The 12,072-nt window shown below is 40.1% G+C and overlaps 1 pseudogene; it reads right to left on the bottom strand.

Annotated features, from left to right (window-relative positions):
* Positions 1-1,683: 1,683 nt before the first annotated feature.
* On the bottom strand, positions 1,684-4,945 carry LOC101466378 (trans-1,2-dihydrobenzene-1,2-diol dehydrogenase-like; annotated as a pseudogene).
* Positions 4,946-12,072: the final 7,127 nt, after the last annotated feature.

A 12,072-nucleotide genomic window follows, 5' to 3' on the forward strand; every position in this document is an offset into this window, starting at 1 on the left:
CATAAAAACAGTTTAAATGTTTTAGGATTACAAAAATGCAAAATCACCACATGAAGGTATTTAAAATACATTTGAAATAAAGGCAAAAGCTAAAAATGCAACAGCTATCTAAATTTTGAAGCCATATTGTTGCAGTATTGTTGAACGATACAGCGGATTGCTTCTGTTACATTTTTAGCAGCCATCCAGATATTTTCCAGAAAGTGCTGCCAACATTGGAACCAATAATGTGTCTTCTTAAAATTTATTGCATTTGTGGAATAAAAATAACACCATGCAGACGGAGTGGTATTAAAAACCGAATTCTAATATTAGCCATGAAAGGAGAGCATTTAAACCAATGTGCTTTTTTGTTCCAATTTCTTATCTCGTCTTACCCCACTAAGGGGAGCTCTTTGCCTTCAATCGATGTGTAATAACACTACATTGACTTTTATTTCCTTGCTTTATGTTTTGTGCTGACTAATGTTAAAAATTTGTCTTAATCAAGCTGCACTGGCATTTTTATTTTCCTTTGGATTGATAAAGTACCTATGATAATACTTGCAATATTTTTAATTTGTCTGTTATGTGTTTAGTTTGATGTAACTTTATTCTACTACAATTACATCAGTTGTAAATTAGTTGTATATTTTGCAGTCTAAACGTTGGTTCATGGCATAATAACTGCTCTAGTTATATCTTGAGCTACTGTTGATTTTAAAATGGAAAGCATCATTTATTTGTTTGTACGACATAAATCACTTGAGCTCACTTGTTTCTCAAAAAACAGGGGACATGTTAGAGCTGATATTTCTTACTACCTTGTTTAAAGCTGCATGTCACATTTATTTAGCCTATTTTAACTAAGACACACAGCACAGGATGTATAGAGAGATATGTATATAATTATATTATCCATTAATCAAATAATCAAAATCTATCATTTTGAATTTAAGGGGTAAATTTTATATCAGTGAAACATTCTTCAGTTTTTATCAGTCATGTGAGCCTATAAGGTTGAGACGAAGTATTAAATGAGCCATAAAAACCTTTCTAAGTCTTAACCTTGAAAATCAGACAGTGCAACCTATTTTTGAATCTATTTGTACACCGCTGCAAGGGTCAGACATGACAGAACACTTTGATTCAAATGTGCTACTCGAAGTCTCTTCTTCTCTCCAGCGGATGATATTTGAAATGAAACATGGCTTTCACAATCAGCCCTTTATTGGATTCATCAATCACACACCTCACAGTGACAGCTGAGTTTATCTTTAAAGGACTAGGACTTCATTACAGGATGGTGACACACAAGGCAGTTGCTCTATCTGTTTGCGTTGCGATTCATCTGGTTTAAATCATATTTTCAATCTCTCTGCTTAATCTGTGTAATACAAAATTTGGCAATGTTTCTCATGTAGTGTATTTCACGGTATTTACATGGTAGATCTGGGGTAGGATAACTATGTTTTGAGCTATCATGGGTCTATATTGAAGCTAAAAAGACTACACGGAGAGCAAACTGCCTAATAATGCAACCAACATTTACCTATTCCAAAAATTTACTGAGTCCTTCACAGCTGCCATGCTTTGTCACGTGGTGCTCTGATTGATCGGCTCATTCCAGCTGCCTCAAGCAACTCCTTCTGTTACATCTTAGTAGGATTTGGTCAGGTGAAACAGCTCTGCTTGACAGTGGCTTCACTGGCTGTCTTGGTTAAAGACAACTCCCACTTGTTTCCTGATTTCAGCCATGATCTCTGTCAGCAAGACAGAATCTGCCAGAGGCATCCGTGGGCTCTAATTAAGTCCTGCAAATGAAGAGAAGTTTTATCCAAATTCTGGCTCATGGACAGATGTTAAATTATAATAAGTATAAATTATGTACATATTTAGAATGAACTGTAATTTATGAGAAGGCAGGAATATAAAGATTGTGTAAATTATTATTAGAAGTAAAAGTAACAGTACTGTAATATTCTGTGAGCTAAAGGACATTCCAAGCACTCATTACATTCAGTCATAATCTGATGAGTATAATTGGTGTATACTTCTACATTTTCATTTGTCGCCCTGAGAATGCAAGTGATTGTCTAAACTGCAGTGTCCTTCTTACAAACTCAGCTTTCCTTTGAAGCAGTGGTTTAGGCTGTCTCTTCAGAGAGAAATACACACATTTCCTTTTATCATGACCTACCTTTAAGCAGGCGCTGCCTCACTTCTCCTGCCTCATAGTGCAGCCCGGCGCAGTTGGTAATATTCAGAGGGAGACACGGCTCAGGCAGAGGGTACTCTGTTTCCTTGTCATTCACCACCAGTTTGGTGGGGCAGTGCATGGGGCCAAGAACCTGTACAGTGAAAAGGAAGCAAACTTTTGTTTCAGTCCCTCAATTTGCAAATTCATCAAATACAGTGAAATCTATGTCTGAATATATTGGTTTAATTAAATGTGAAATTAATCATCAGTCAGCACAGTCTTTGCATGTCCCTGTAATTTCTTAATGAACTCAAATGGTCCTGCAAAGGACGAGCATAGCATACTTTAATGGACCCTTAGTGCCCGCAATGACAGCGTCATTTGGTAGTCGGGCTGCAATTGAAAAGGCACACAAGGCCATCCTCTTCCTGGAGAATTTCATCGTCACAACCACTGATTCATCCACTCCTGTTAAACATTCAAAAACATTAAATTATTGAAAGCATCAAATAAATTAGCATTAAAATGTTGTTTTAGACCTCTGCAGCTTATTTACAGTGTCATCTTTATATATTTTATATATATAAGTAAAAAAAAATCATATATTCAAAAAAATTGCTTACATTAAACTAAAAAAAAAAAAAGCTTTTTATATTATTATAGATAGCTTTTGGGGAGACATGCAGTTACATATTCTCCTGCCAGTTTTACCGTATTACTGTATTCTCTGGGGGGATTTGGATTAGTGTGACATTTTAATGATAAGTCTTGGATTTTCTGTGTGAAATTCTGTCCTGGGGTGTTTACATTTTAGACAATTCATTTAAAAGTGATTCCTCTGTATCACACAAAGTGTGCTTCTCTTCCTCTATTAGATTTTTTATGACAAGGCTCAAGTGTGCGTTTGTGATCGCTGAAGCACGCCCTGTGGTAAATGATACGAACATACATCCTATTTCTCCCACATGATCTGAATCATACCTGAGTCAAGCAGCACCCCTGTGGCTTGGATGGACTCTGGCCTTTCACCATTGAACACCATCAAAACAAACTGCAGGCAGTACACTCCGATATCCAGCAGAGCTCCTCCACCCAGCTCCTTCTGCACTGATCGGGGAATGTCGAGCTGAGGGGAGCCAAAGTAGGCTTTTACCAGCTTCACATCCCCAACCGCCTCCTCTGCCAGCAGCCTGCGCACCTCAGCATACACAGGGAAACAGCGGGACCAGATGGCCTATGAGGAAAAGGGCAGATGATCCAGTCTCGCTACAGAACTAAACATTTGAACCTCAAGTTTCACCATGAAGTACCATGAACCATCATTTTTGCTAGTTTTGCTTCTTATATGAGTCTTGTGAGCATCAAATTTGTATTGTCGTGGCAGTAATATTCAACTAATCTGCAGTGGAGAGTAAATGTAAACTCATTTATTTTTGTGCCACATTAAGCAGAGATTAAATAGTAATATTATATTTATTTATATTTAATACCTGTATTTTTTCACCTTATAGGAAATGTTTAAGATATTGAAAAATATGATTGTCTGCTATTTTCCTTTGAGTTAGATGAGAACATCATGAGCAGTGGTCTGTCTGTTAGGATGCCTAATTATGAAGCTACAGTCAGCAAACTGCTTGCTTTGCATAGACTGGATACAGCTATCCTCAATCTGTCTTAAGATAACAAAACACAATTATTAGCTCCATTAAAGTGTATTAATTTACACTTTGTATCTTGTGTTTTGTTCATCCTTTTTATAATCTGTTTTAGACATTTTATACCCTTCAGAACAATTTGCTATTTCATAAATGGTTTTGCACTGGAGTATTGCACTGACATGCCTACAAGATATAACATAAAGAAAATATAATATCCTGAACTAGCTCACAGTAGATACATTTTCAACTTTTTTACAGATCTAAGGAAGCCATTCCTCTCCATTTATAGTGTTTTTATTGTGCTAAAATAAGCTGCTTTATTTAATTTTTAACCATTCGTACATCAGTATATACTGACACAAGTCCAACTGTATCCTGAAATGTTACATTTTTGCTACATAACATTTAAAATGATTACTTTTATTTTTCATCCTGAAACAAATATTTTCTTTTGTTGTGGTAGCTTCAAAACAGCACCTTCAATTACCCCTACTATTAGCAAGTGACACCAGAGCAAAGCTGTACAGAGACCACTGCATCCCTTCAACCTTACCTCCATCAGGAAGACATGGTTTTTCTTGGCTGTGGCAACGAGGTCTTTCACCTCTCTGGAGTTCATAGCAAAGGGTTTTTCACACAGCACATTTTTCCCAGCCTTGAGGAACAGCATGCCAACTCTCCAATGTTCTGTATGTAGCATTCCCAGATATACAATGTCTGTGGGAACACAAGTTTTTTTTCCCAAACAATAAAACCGTCACACCCTTATCTCCATTTGTGCAGTCAGATTATTCCCAATTTACCAATTTCTGGGTCATTGGCCAGCTCCTCATACCTTAGCCTTAGGAATACCTTCCTTCGGGGCAAAATCTTTGGCACGATCAATACTCCTTGATGCAATGACTGCAATCTGTGCATAACAAGAAAAAAATGCACACACACCTTGCAGATCTATTTAGTTGAAAGGACATATCCTGTGTGACAGCGCAGCTGCACTGAGCTTGTTTATATTGCGTACCTGATGATCTCCAGGAGGCAGAGTCTTAATGGCCACACTGAAGTCATGGCTGATCTTTCCAGCTCCACAGAGTCCCCATCGAGTTGCCATGTTGAATTATATGGTAAGTGACAAATGAGTAGTGTGTTGCTTCAGTAAAGATCTCAGCTGCTGGCGAGATGTAACCTTGGAAAGTTTGCACGTTCAGAGGAAGGATCCCACTAAACTATTGTGCCTTTGTGATAGCAGATAGAAGGCTCCTGCATTACATGCTGGAGAGGTAGTGACTGTAACACACACATGCACACACACATACACGTATGCACACACACACACACACACACACACACACATACACGTATGCACACACACGCACGCACGCACGCACGCACGCACGCACACACACACACACACACACACACACACGTATGCACACACACGCACACACACACACACACGCACGCACGCACGCACGCACGCACGCACACACGCACGCACACACACACACCTTGCTGTTTTGCTACATTGTTGCTGATACAGGTCTTTCAATCCAGGTTGAAGTTGTTTGAACCGGTTGTGTCCAACAATCTGTAACATGGGGATCACCGGGGCCCATCATTAACATGAAGTAGTGCAGAGTTTAATGTGTATAGGCCAGGGTGAGGGATCACCTTGCCCATAGATCAGCAGTCTTCCACAGTACTTCAGGTCAAGTATCGGAACCAGGAGGTGCTTTGTTTTCCACTGGGAGAGAAACTGATTAACCTGAAATGGCTTGACAGCCACAGAGAAGCCAATGATTAGACCAGAGTCTTGTGGGGGTTGCTGGAATAAATAGATATGCTGGCTTCACAGAATGCTCATGGAGCCCAACGCAAGGTAATTTAACTGACCAGTAAGCTGAGCCAGGATGACTATGGAAAAGCATCAGCACACTTGCCCTTGAGCTAATAATTATCTATTTAGCCAGACAGGTGGTTGTGTAAACTTCCTGCAACATGCTGCCAGTAGAGGACACTATGTTGTCAGCAGAGATTACTTTCTTCGTCAAGCTCTGAGGATTTGGCAAGGCTTATCTAAGGAATTATCTACAGGTTTGCAAAATCAGGTGACTCATGCAAATGGACAATTTACTTTCAAAAGTATCTGCCAGGAGTCAATGGAGGTTACTGAGAACATCAAATCAGGTTAGCTGACAACTGTTTCAAATTCAACTTAAAAGTCCATCTTTTCCATTAATTCCTGTCATAAGTATATGATTTATTTTCCTGGAGGTACTGCATGCTGATTGGAATTCAGTGGAAGGCCAATCATCATGTCTGCAACATCCTCATTATAAAAGAAAAGGGAATTTTATCAATGGCCTCTCACTGGCTGCTTTCTTTTTGTATTTCACTTCCAAATGAATTCTGGGAGCTGTGTGCCGTTGTCATAACAATAAGGTATCAGCTGGGCAATTTGTATGCAAATGGCATTGGGCTTGGCCTGATATCCTTGCCTATACCAAAAGACCTGGTTGCCATGGGAATGCTCAACTCCTCCTTGAGTCACTTTTACATTTTTGGGGTAAAACACACATCCGCATTTCTTTAACGGGGTGATTCTGTGACATCACCACAGGTAATAAGAAAAGAGAGGTAGAAGTGTGATAGAGGAAGTGTAACCAGAATGGGAAAGTGCAAGTAGATTTTGAATTGGTGTGAAGCAATGAATTGGTTCCATGCTGTTTGACTCAGCTGCCAGCAGAAGGGCGCATAACGCAGAGGCTCAGGTGGTCAGAGAATGGTGCTTTGGTTGGGATTTGGACAGGTTCGCCCAACTGTATGGCACTTGGACTTTACCCAGTATCACCCTCAGGATGCATAAATGCCACCTCTTCGAGTAGAAAGTGACAACTAGGTCATAGTGAATCATACTTTTGCTTTTAATGAAGCAAAAGCTAAAAAGTGGCCATCATATACTCTTCAGCCACATAAACTGAAATTGCATTTCTTAACCTGCTGTGGCTGGACTGGAAAGAGGCAGATGGTAAAGACAGCTGATTTGTCAAGTTATTCAGAAAACTGGCGTGCAGGAGGAAACCAGGAAACTCATTAATTCAGCACGGGCATGACGATTGCCTTCCATTCGTATCACTTCTCACTCTCTTTATTTGATTAAGAATTCATGCATCATCTCTTGTCTGCATCGTTATTCCACTGAGACATGGAAGAATGACAGTCGATGGGTCATGTGACCAGTCACAAGTTTCCTTAGAGTGGGTGGAGAAACTTCCCTGTGAAGGTATTTGATCACAGCAGACAGCTTTGTTTCACACTTTGTCATATCATTTCATCTGTGTTGCTGTCAGGAACAACCTCTCCACCACCCAACCTCGCTGTAATACTAACAGCACAGAAGTATTAATTGAGTTTTTCTTGAATGATTGAATTATTTAGGCTTGCACGTGAAATATTTAAAATTTGTAAGACAAGCTGAATGAATCTTATCTGCTTTTTTCTTTTGTTTAACACTTAATTAATTTTAATTTAAGGTAACTTGTGAAAAGAGTAAATGCTACAGTGGGATTCTGCAAACCCGATTACCATTAAACTGCTTGATATTTCATCACCAACTTTAAGTAAAGGGGGGAAAGGAGCACAGAAAGTCACCCTAATCCTGTTTTGATTGAAGTAGATATGCAGAGGGCTTTTTACCCCCTCCTTCCTCCAGCTGGGAAAGTGAGAGCCATCTTGGTGATGCTTTTTTTTTCCTTGTAGGGGAGAGTCGGGGGGTTGTACTGCAGCAGTTATGGGAGCCCCATCACTGCTTCATCTCTCTCTCAAGGTCACTGCAGAGGACGAGTGACAGGCTAGATGAGTGCCAGCCATTTTGAGGGGAGGTTAGGAGTTTGATGAATCTAGGAAGGGAGAGGGAGGTGTGCAACGAGGGGTAATAAGTCATTTTGTCAATGCTACTGCATGTTCTGATGTGTGGGCTAGACTTTTTTTTTTTACTAGAACAAGTGTGATAGAGGGGGAGTGAGACGAGCAAGCAAAAATGGGAGCCTTTGAGCCACCCAGCATTGTGCTGGCCCTTTGAGAGTCCTATCTTTGTCTGCCGCACAAACACACGCAGGGAGGCTGAACTATGGAGCAAACGCCGACTGGACCAGAGCTGACTTACCAGCACATGATTTGGGTGTTAGTGTTGGTGAGGAGGGGAGGATGAAGACTAAATTCACACACACAAAGAGCTATTATCTCAAGTTTTCAATTTCAATCATCTTTCTTTGGGTTTTCATGTTTTTATTCCATTCAAATTCACATTTTCAATGGTGAGGTGCCTTATCTCCATATAAAATGATAATGAATATACTCAGCAGGCAGGTTATTATATGGCTGATAATTTTACATTATAGACTGCTCCAACAAAAATTACAGGAACACTTTTTTTCAGAATTTAGCATTAAATCAATTAGGCCTCAAACCCCAAAGTTGCACTAGTTTTGCATTTGGCTAGGGTCAGTGTCTCTATGGTAGCATGAGGAGAGGTTGCGCAGTTAGGCCAACACCTATGCTTTGCTGTGTCTCCCAGCACAGTGGTACCAGCATGGAGGAGATTTCACGAGACAAGCAGTTACTCTAGGACAGCTGGACAGGACTGTAGAAGGTCATGAAACCATCAGCAGGACCTATATTTGCTTATTTGTGCAAGAGGAACAGGTTGAGCACTGCCAGGGCCCTACATAGGCCCTCCAGTAGGCCACTGGTATGAATCTCTCTCACCAAACAATGAGAAACAGACTTAATTAGGGTGGCCTGAGGACCCGAGATCCCTAAGTGGGCCCTCTGCTTATTGCCCAGCAGCCTGAAGCCTTAATGGCGCTTACCATAGAATACTAGAATTGGCAGTTCCAACATATTATGCTGCCTATAATTAGTTTATCAATGAAGGCATGCACAAACCACTAAAGGCTAGGCAAAGGCACTGCTACCACTGACTAGATGCTACGCTAGCCTGACATAAATCCACTGGAACACCTCTGGGACATTATATTTTGATCCATCCAAAATTATCAGGTTGCACCCCAGACTGTCCAGGAGCTCAGTGATGCCCTGGTCCAGATCTGGAAGGAGAGCCCCAGAACACCATCTGCCCCGAAATTGACAGTGCATACATGGGGGCCATACAAACTACTGAGTGCGATTTTGAGTTTGAAATGAAATTTCATCAAAATGGACCAGCTTGCTGCCTCATTCTTTTACTTTGATTTTGGGGATGTCTTTGAATTCAGCCTCCTGTAGCTGATCATTTTCATTTCCATGAAATATTGTGGAATCCATCTATTCCTAACAAACTGTGCCGTGATGTTAATGAAGCATGATTTTTTTTCCCATTAGGATATGGTATGTTTTCAAAGTGGTCCTTTAATTTTTTTTTTTTTTGAGCACTGTATATGTAGTCACTGGTGCTTAGTTGTCTATTACACCAAATTTAGCACACTTACTGATATACTGACATAGTACTCAATCATAACCTCTGTCAAATCCTCTAATTTTAAACCCAAATTCAGTCTGAGGTAAATTTATTTTACAGTTGGACTATGCCATTGTTGTATGATATTTATTTAGATAAACAGTTCATCAAAATTTGAACTAAACCTGCAGGCAGACATACAAGGTAATTTTTCATGATTGCCAGTGCACAATTTCTTTTGCCATTTTTCTGCTACATTTGGACTTGAAACAATTGCTCTTGCCAAATAAAGTCCTTCAAGCCCATGATTGGTGAACGTTGATGTCTGTTTGAGTTATCGGTTCTGTTGTTCCAGTGGAGTTGTTACTGTCTCCATTAACTGCATAGTCAATCTAGGAAACATGACACAACACTCACTCACTTTGCTTTTTTTTTTTTTTTGTTACTGTATCTGTTTCCCTCAGACACACGTAATATAAAGAACCGAAGTTGGGTCTCCACCTTGTATCAGCAAGATTGTGTGAGGTGATATGGACTGCATCACAGAGCCCCTTCTGAGGTGAGAGTGGTAGACATGGCTGGAACTGAGATATGGAGCAGATACTAACCTCTACCAACAAGCTGATAATACCTTAGAGTGTTTGAGGAATGTCCATTGTGGAGTGTGGATCTGTCACCCCCATGATGTTCTGCATGTCCAGTAGGACAGCTACACACACACAAAGCATTCTGCTGAGGTGAAAGTGCATGTGATCTCAGATAGCAAAGCCGTTTCTTATTGTGAAACCTAGTTATCACTATCACCAGGTAGTCATGACAATGCAAAATCTAACTGCTGAACTATTGATAGGTGCACAACAGCATCCTCAGAGACTGTAGTTATTGAGAGCTTTTCTCAGAGGGACTTAAATACAGTGTAGAAATCCAAGTATCCATACCCATAATGACTTCAAAAGTAGCCTATCACTACAAACTATAAAAACTACACTCTTCATTAGTCAGATTTCTGTAAGGCTATAGCACTTTTACAAAAAGCAAATGGTAGAACTGTCTAAAGTATATGGAAATTAAAGTTATTCTCCTAACAAATCTTTAAGGCACTGACAAATGAATTATCAACTATTCATAAACCCATAAGTTACAACTCATTTATAATGTGCTACAAGCTAAAAATACAAAGGTTTTGAAGTCCAGCATGACAGGTTGAGAAATTATTTTTCTCAACCTAACCTTACCATGTGGAATTACCATATTACATTAACTATTTCAAAACAAAAGCAAACTAAGAGTACTCATAGTTACAACTCATTACAAATTAGTACCAACAAATTCTTGCTATTTTTTATGGTTTGCAATTCTTACCCTGAACATAATGGAAATGTACTTTAAGTAAATGATCTCTTTTTTAAAAATATATTTTTCAACATAACTTTACATCTAAATCTCTTTTTTTTAAAAATATAACTTTCTCTCTTTAATCCTCTTCCACCACATGACAGCATAACTGTTGACTGTGACCAATGTAGCTACTTCTCCCACCTTTTGATTTCCTACTCCATCAGTGGTCTGTATCCCCCCTGTTGGCCAGTCACACTGACTTCTCTGCGGGAAGGCCGAAGCCATTAAGCAGCCAACACACTCTGCTGCGTCTCCCTGTTTAATTGCCTGATGGGGCCTGTGATATTTTTATCAGCCACCCTGCGGCGGATGGCTGCCAAGAGGGGAAGTGCGTGTGTGTGCGCATATGTGTGTGTGCGTGTGTGCATGCATGTGTGTCTTTACGTGTCATGCCTGGGTACACCTCTGACAAGAGAGCTGCCTGCTTGCTGCAGGAAACCCTGTGCTTCTGTGCACCTGCATATCAAAATATGTGACATGGCGCAAAGCATCCACACCGAAATACAACGTTGACTTTGATGCCTCATCATCACTGTGGATCATGATAATGAACCATATCTCCAGGAATTTGGAGCTTTGTTTGTTTTTTTTACTGATAAATATTTTCCATCATACACTATGCTGTTGTTCCTTCTCAGTATGAAATTGGAGTATGTCTTTATAGCGCTGCAAGGTGAAAAATTGCTCTAGATAAAATGTTAGATGGAGTTATGGCACCAGGCTGCTATCAGTATCTCATATGGTGCTTTCTTGCCAAGCGACTTAATATATAGATATACAAGTTATCCTTGCCCTTGCACTTTCTCTCTGTTTCTCTCTCTCTCCCTCACACACACACACACACAAACACACACACACACACACAAACACACACACACACACGCAGAGGTACTTCCCTGCTGGCTGTTAGGTTTATTAACTGCATGCTTGTTCACAGTAATAGTGATTTAGGGCTTTGGGGGGAGAGAAGGGGGAGGTGGGGGAGTTAGAGAGAGAGAGCAAAAGAGACAGCACATGATCCTTATTGGAGCTTCAGAGCCTAGTAACTACCGACCAACAAAAACCAGGGGAAAACCAATTCTCTCATTTTTCCAGCTGAGTTTTTTGGAGGGGGATTAGGAGGTGGATTTCACCGTGCTGATATCTCTTTGAGCACAAGCTCAACCTTCTGTGGGAATTTTGGAATTCACTCTGCAACTCCCTCCATGTGGTTTTAGACAATTCACTGTGGTCACTGATTGCTTGGAGCTCTTCACTCACACAGTCTCACACAGCAAGCACACTGAAGCCCACTAAAGTCTTGTTGAAACCAGAAATGTATTATTGAAGAAAGTAACACATTTCATTTCAGTTATTTTTTAATTTCTCATCTGACAGCATTA

Source organism: Maylandia zebra, linkage group LG1 (assembly GCF_041146795.1).
Source record: "Maylandia zebra isolate NMK-2024a linkage group LG1, Mzebra_GT3a, whole genome shotgun sequence".
Taxonomy (NCBI): domain Eukaryota; kingdom Metazoa; phylum Chordata; class Actinopteri; order Cichliformes; family Cichlidae; genus Maylandia; species Maylandia zebra.